Raw genomic sequence first — 7,213 nt, forward strand, 5'->3', positions numbered from 1 at the left:
GCCTGCAGACTGTGATTATGTGACTGTGACTCGATAATACTGTGGCAGTCTCTCAGTGTAAACCGTGTCAATACATTCCGCGGGGTATTTCCAGAAAAACACATTTAGAGGAGAACATTTCTTTTTCATTGGGGAGCTTTCATAACGTGCCACGAGTGCTGGGAAGCATTGACACGCTCCCGAGCGTCGTGTCTGTCCTCCAGCTGCCTGTCTTTTGTCACAAGGTCCGTGGAACAAAACGCCTTTGCACTTTTACAACTTAGCAATTTGCAATGCCAACGCTGACAAAAAGAAAAAAATAGCCAGACAAAAAAGAAATCACAAATTGGGCGATAGCGTCAGACGGAGGACTGAAATTCAGCGTGCGACGTGAAGGGAGGAAGAGGATGCTGCCAAATTTGTCAGCCGCAGCAGACGTGGCACGTTGGACCGAACTGTCATTCAACCGTATTCTGGGCCGCTCAGAAGCATCTACGGCAAACGGAGAAGTGAGCGAGGGGAAGACTGACAAGAGACAGCAGAGGGATCCTCTCAGAGAGCCTCTCCGCCGTACGACTGAGTGACAGGGAGGCTGTGATTTAGAGGCACTTTAGCACGGAGCGCGTTGTGTGTCACGTCAAGGAGATCAGACGGATGGATGACAATTATTTTTATGTATGTATATATTCTTGTATATGTGTGTATGTGTGTGGGGGAGTTGACAACTATTCTTTCCTGTTCCTCAAAATACACATCATGTTCAGCTACATCCAGATTTGTAAGTTCTTGTTTACCTTCGAGCGTCAATAACGATCTGCATCAACAGACTTTGACTCACAACCGTGTCAACCAAGCAAAAGTGGAAGCAGGTAGGAAAAAAAACATGCTAAGAAGATGCTTGAGCAAACTGGGCTGGGAGAAAGACTGAAATAGCCTTTGGTGCAGTATGACTAAGACTTTAATTGCACAGGGACAGCGATGTGGCCCTCTATTGTGCGTGTATGTGTGTGTTTGCTTGTGTGCAACGTGTTGCTGTTTCTTTGTTTATCGCCACTACAAAGATATCGCTTATGATGCAGTTTGGAAAACATTTTCATCACTGTGTCTTCCCTGGTTTGCCTCTCAGCTGGTTTATTGGGCGGCTGTGTGTGCACAGTTTATTTGTATCGTCTGAGGGTAAATTGCGGCTGTTTGGCGACCTCATGTTCAAACACGCACGAACGCGCTCAATCACTTAACAATATCCCAACATTCCTGCCCCCTGTGTCTCTTATCACACTTCCTGTTCCACCGATAAAAAGTTCTGATGTGATTTGCACCACAAGAGCTTCTTCCACATCACAACGTGTCCTTTCCTGCTTCGCTTTAGTTCCTGAATGAGACTTTCTGCCATAAGTTGACTTAGATCAACGCTGCAGGGTAAATGGCAAGTCTGTTGCCGCATACATTTTTTTTTGTAAGTGTAAAGAAGGAGAGGTGCGAACCACAGGAGTTCTTGGCGAAATCCCAAAGGTAAGCAATTATCCCTAATTACAGCCAACATATTGCCAATGTGTCTGTTGTATTTATCTAAATTGTAGGAAAGAATCGTTGAGCTGAGGGGGGAAATGGCCGAGGGAGATAAATCAGGGTCCATCAGTTGATCAGGTTTTTTACAGTACATTAATGAAAAATACCCACTTCTCAGTTCTGGTGAATCTCGTTATTAGACTCAGTCCCTCCAGTGGTGTGAAGAAACTGCAGAGGCACGACACACCCTGACAGTTCATTTGCAATCGGTCTACTGCGGCTCTCAAGTGCAGAGTCCATATCACCGTGGAGGAAGTAATCAGCTCTTCCTGTTGGAGTCGGATTTGTTGGTCCTCCTGGTGTGTGCATGTATAGTGTGTGTATATGCTAATGTGCTCAGATGGGTATAGCTCAGTATAATTCATTGACCTCTTCCTATTCATCAATCATCAGCTGGAATGATCAAAGACAGATGGACGGATAGTTGCTTTTCTCCTCGGTTTTCTATCCTCTTCTTAAGCTCTATCTAGTATGATCTGTACTTTTATAAGAAAATAACATTACCCCTGCATTCGATTGCATGTTACTTTTCCCCTCCAATTGCATTTTTACTGTTCTTTGTGTGCACTCACCTTAGTGCATGCCTTTTGTATTATTTAGATGTTGTAGATTCCCATCAGTCCCATTATAACATTTACTGTTCAAAGTACTTCAAATGCAAAATTCATGGCAGCATAATCAGGGGCTTACAGCAATATCACCTCAGATGCAAATAGTTGTAAATTACAGAACAGATGGGTGGAAAAATTGCTTGTGATTTCATCCAGCAATACGCTGTGACAGAAATGTTTGTGCCTGGGGGAAATGAAACAGTTGAATGTGAGAAACGACACCTATGAAACACAAAGTGATTTGCACGTATGTCTCTCAAAACTTTCTCTTCATGTTTATTTTCCTTTATTTTCTTCTTATATGAGAGCAATGCACTATGGGTCTTCTTCATACACTCTCAGGAAGCTAAAAACACAACCATCACCTCCAGCTTTGATCTAATTCTGTTTTCCATGCTCATTAGAGCACGTCCCAATGCCACATCTACTACAACATGGCACACATGATGACATCACCATCCCGGGGCAAGCAGCCAATGAGCAGCCACAGGGGGAGTCGATCTCGGGTCACCACAAAAACACTGTCCAATCAACAGAAGCCGATAGGACCGTAACCATGGTGATTAGCCTGGGTTCAAATACGTGTCTGTGTAGCAGATGCCCTCCGTGTTGGTTCCTTATGCACTTGTGTACATAGACGGGAGCCCGCTGCAGTAATCCTGCACTGTGGGGGGGCATATGCATGAAGGGGCACGGAGTCATTAGCACTGGACACTGAGGTTAACGCACATACAGGAACGAGCTGCTGCCCTAGTTTACTAACATATGGCTTGTGCATTCATAATGTGATCCGTACATGTTTTAGACATGCTTCTTCTCTGGATTTTTTTCCCGAGCCCTTGACACTCAGCTATGGTAATTGCAGTCGTTTGCGCTCTTCTGCATTGTTCTTGGAGAGGATGGATGAGGCGACGTGTGGGTGGCTGTGGAGGGTGAGGGGAGGCAAGGACAGCGAGCAAACAGCACAGCTGAGTACATGTGAAGCACAATGGGCGGTGAGTCAGAGGGAAAAGAAGAGAGAGGAAAGAGAGAAAGAGATAGGTGTGCCACGAAAAGGTCAATGTGGAGGATTGAACAGAAATAAATAACAAATGCCAGAAGACGAGAAAAGCTCAGGAATGTTGTGCTCATCTCTCTGTTTCATGGCTTCAATATTAATATCTGGCAAAACTCTGGCAGGTGACTCATGATGAACAGAAGCGAGAGAGTGGGGGTGCTCAACCCAGGCTTAACATGAAAACGTATTAAATTATGTACAGTAAGGAATTTCTCCTGCTAGAATGCATTTATTTGTATGTCCCAATGACTTTTCTTTTGCCACATCATGATCTGTAGGAGAAATTATCTGATCCCTGTGCTCATGACTACCAGGACTATATACACAATGATTTTATTCACAATTGTGACAGAATTATATGCTACACTGCTTTGCACACCCAGCAGGACAACAGTCATCCAAGCTGTTCATCAGCTCAGACTTCAAAATCTTTCTAACATCTTCTGTGTGTCAGTTCACATCCCACGTTATCTAATACTGATTTAATTATGTTGATCAGATGAGCAAATTCTGGCTTTCCCATGTCAGAGCTGGCGACAACCCCATCCAGATCTGATGGTCACACATTGGCTTTTCGCAGGAGCTTTAATCATGTATTCACATTAATGCTTTGATTACAATCCTTTTTACAAATTCTGTAGTCTGAGTGCAAATATAATAAGTTTATAGATATCAAACTCTGAGATTTCTGCCTCCAAAATAATAAAAAAGGGATGAATTAGATTTTATTTGTGGAGCTCGCAGCAGTGGAAAGTTTGGCTTAAATGTCAACAGAAAAAGAGAGACCGTTTCAGAGACAGTGTCCATTTTACTCGGTGGCTTTTGTTGTGGATAATTTTCACTGCAACATGTTACTACTCAAAGAAATGGCTCGTATTACAAATGTTTTTAATGTACTTGTTCTTCACAGTTTCCGACTGTTAGAGAGAAAATGGATTGTCTCCTGCCTTTAACATGTGCCGACCCGTCCTTGGGTGTAGGAGCCTTGGATGCAGCTGTGGGCCCTGATACATACTTGGATGGCTTGTCTTCCATTAACCTTGATCAACTGACTTCTACAATTTCCAGGTCCAAATCATCTACCTGTTTCGTGGATCCGATTTCGACTCGGCTGCTTAAGAAGCTTTTTCCTTTAATTAGTATGTCTTTACTGGATATTACGTATATGTCTGTTGACGAGACATGTACCGCAGTCCTTCAAGGTAGCTGTAATTAAACCTCTTCTTAAAAAAAAACTATTCTTGCTCCAGAGGTGTTGGTAAACTACCGCTAATCTCCTCTTCCTCTATAAGATCCTGGAGGAAATACAAACACAAATCAGTTGTGTGAGTTTCTACATAACAATGGACAAAGGACTCGTCTCTGTTCTTGTCTTGCTGGACCTCAGCTGCCATGTCTGACACCATTAACCATTGTATCCTGTTGCAGAGACTAGAGACATCAGGACCACAGAGAGCCTTTACATCTTCCGTCTAAAGACACACTTCTTTAGATTATACCTGCAATGTAATTGGTATTAAAAATCTGCACTCTGGCTTGTTCAAGTCGTATTTTTCGGATCGATCCCAGTTTGTGCAGTTTGTTCATCAAGCGGTGAATCCTTGATGACTCCAAAGTTGGTCACGGAGTCCCACAAGGTTCTGAGCGTGAGCGATTTTATTTACGCTCTGTATGCTTCCTTCAGGCAATGTTATTAGAAAACACTGCATAAACGTCTGTTGTTATGCAGATGACACTCGATTGTATCTGTCGATCAAGCCAGATGAGACCGACCAGCTCGTTAGACTTCAGGAATGTCTTGGATGACCAGCAATTTTCTGATGTTAAACTCAGACAAAACAGATGTTGATAGGACCAGAGGGCCTTTGAAGTCAGCCGTCTTGTGATCTCTGGTGATCTGGTATCCAGGAGAGGGATCCCTCCTCTGCCGTTCCCCCCAAGGTCTGATGCAAATTAGTGATTTACGATTCTTGGCTATATAAAATAAAATGAATTGAATGGAATTGAATTGAATTGTTTTGTATGTTACTGGTCTTCCCTCTAAGAATTTGCATACTGCAAACACAAGCAGAGAATACTCAAACCAAAACTGGTTAAACCGCCCTGACCACTTTCAGTTTAACTTTCGCTTTCCTACCAGCTCGTCTCCCAAACAAACAGTTGCTTAAAAAAAAGGAATCCACAACTGTGAAAATTATGCAATTAAAGCAATAAATACATATCGCCACAATAATCCACAAACAACGCATTCAACAAGACATTTGCCATTTTTAATCAAATCAATTTCATTTTTTTATTCCTTAAAACTGGATTGGGAATTTTCTCCACAGACTTCCACTTCAGTCAGAAACAGAATTGGAGAATTCTTGATCATATTCATTTGCTTGTGTGGACAGGCTGGCCCATTTCACTACTTTTATCACGGTTCAATTTTTGTTCAGTTTAACTTTAATGCTCCAAATTGTCTCTGACACTGTACAATCCTATAAAGGCAGACAGACACAGGCAGACAAGCTCTTGCCTTAACAGTCTCTGATGTGTGAAGGAATAAAGACAGCTATGTGGAGAGGCGGAGGTGTAATGTCAGTCTGTAAGAACTGAGTGAGCCTCTGTAGCTTCTTTGAATGTTCCATTGGTGAAGATATCAACGCTTGCTCCTTTTATTCAGACTTTTTTTTTTACCCCATTGTACCACTTTACCGATCCGCAAAGAGCCAGTTTGTGTTTTAACCCCCTAACAGAGTCATGGTTAAAAGATTGTGGAAATTCACCGTCCCACTCGGTAACCTTTCATCAGGGAGGATGTTCGCTGGCTCGGGGGACTTTTGGGCCTTCCATTCAGAAGTGTCATGTCCGACGGCAAAATGAACCAAAACAACAAGAGGAAACATATACCTCTGTCAAACAATACAACTAGAGAGGCTGCTGCACTTCCTCTACAGAACATGATGAGGACAGTCACACCACACTGGGTCTATGACGAACGCTAGCATGGAAATATATTTGTAGTTATTAACGATAATAGTTTTGATAAATAGACTCATTTAAATTGATCCTGATTAAGGCAGCGAGGATAATGTTTCTGGTGATGACATTAATATTGTTTTGGATTTATGGGGGAGAAATTTGGCAATTTTGCAAATAATAAACATCAATTACATCAATAAATATGTTTATAAGTTGTTAGATTTTTTAAAGACATAATGATGATACACATGAATCAGTTTGTTCTTGACCTGCGTGGACTCTTGATTAATATTTAGCTTTTACTGCCTCTACACATATTATCTCTTCAGCACAGATCTAAAACTTGACTCTACTGATTCACAAATGTTTGTTGAAATTGAGAATCGATGTCATGGTCTGTCACCTAAATGCAACCTGAGAGCAACACTTGCAACCATTTATAAATCATTTGCGCTTAACTGAAACATGTAACCCGATTTGTAGAATGACATTCGACCCCTTGTCGTGGTAAATATGACGGTGGTGCCCCCTAGCGGTCAAATGGGTGAAATACTGGTTCACAAGAGCCGCGCGGTGAGGCTCCTTCCGTAGAACAGAGCCAACAATAAAAGACAAGATAAGACATTTGTCAGCCTGATCAGGTATTTACAGTCAGCCACTCGTTAGAAAAAGTCAACATCTACCTGTAAATTTCTTCAATTAATCTTTGTTTTTGTTTTTTAGAAATGATAGAGGGTGAGAGGGAAGAGTTTTGTCTTAGAAGATATTGATTTGTTGGTGATGCAAATTACCACAGCCTCAAGTTGCACGACAGAGAGTTGTTTTTTTAGTGGGAAGGAAGAACTATAAATCCTTCCAGATCATCGTCATTTACTCATTAAGACACGACGAGACAAACCATAAATCTGAATATTTTTGGGAATACTATGGCCGTTTGTCATGTGTGTAAAAATGAGGAAATACGATGATTTCCCGACTCTGCCCTCATCCCTGCTGACTTCCCGTGCACTCACACCTTGCCTGTATGTTG

The 7,213-nt window shown here is 42.1% G+C and overlaps 1 long non-coding RNA gene across 1 annotated transcript; it reads left to right on the forward strand.

Moving 5' to 3' along the window:
* The first annotated feature begins 1,254 nt into the window (after window positions 1–1,254).
* Window positions 1,255–4,750, forward strand: LOC144400597 (uncharacterized). The gene is made up of 3 exons (XR_013462537.1): window positions 1,255–1,491; window positions 2,564–2,718; window positions 4,127–4,750. It is a non-coding gene; the product is annotated as an uncharacterized LOC144400597 (long non-coding RNA).
* Window positions 4,751–7,213: the final 2,463 nt, after the last annotated feature.

This window comes from Gasterosteus aculeatus, chromosome 1 (assembly GCF_964276395.1).
Source record: "Gasterosteus aculeatus chromosome 1, fGasAcu3.hap1.1, whole genome shotgun sequence".
Taxonomy (NCBI): domain Eukaryota; kingdom Metazoa; phylum Chordata; class Actinopteri; order Perciformes; family Gasterosteidae; genus Gasterosteus; species Gasterosteus aculeatus.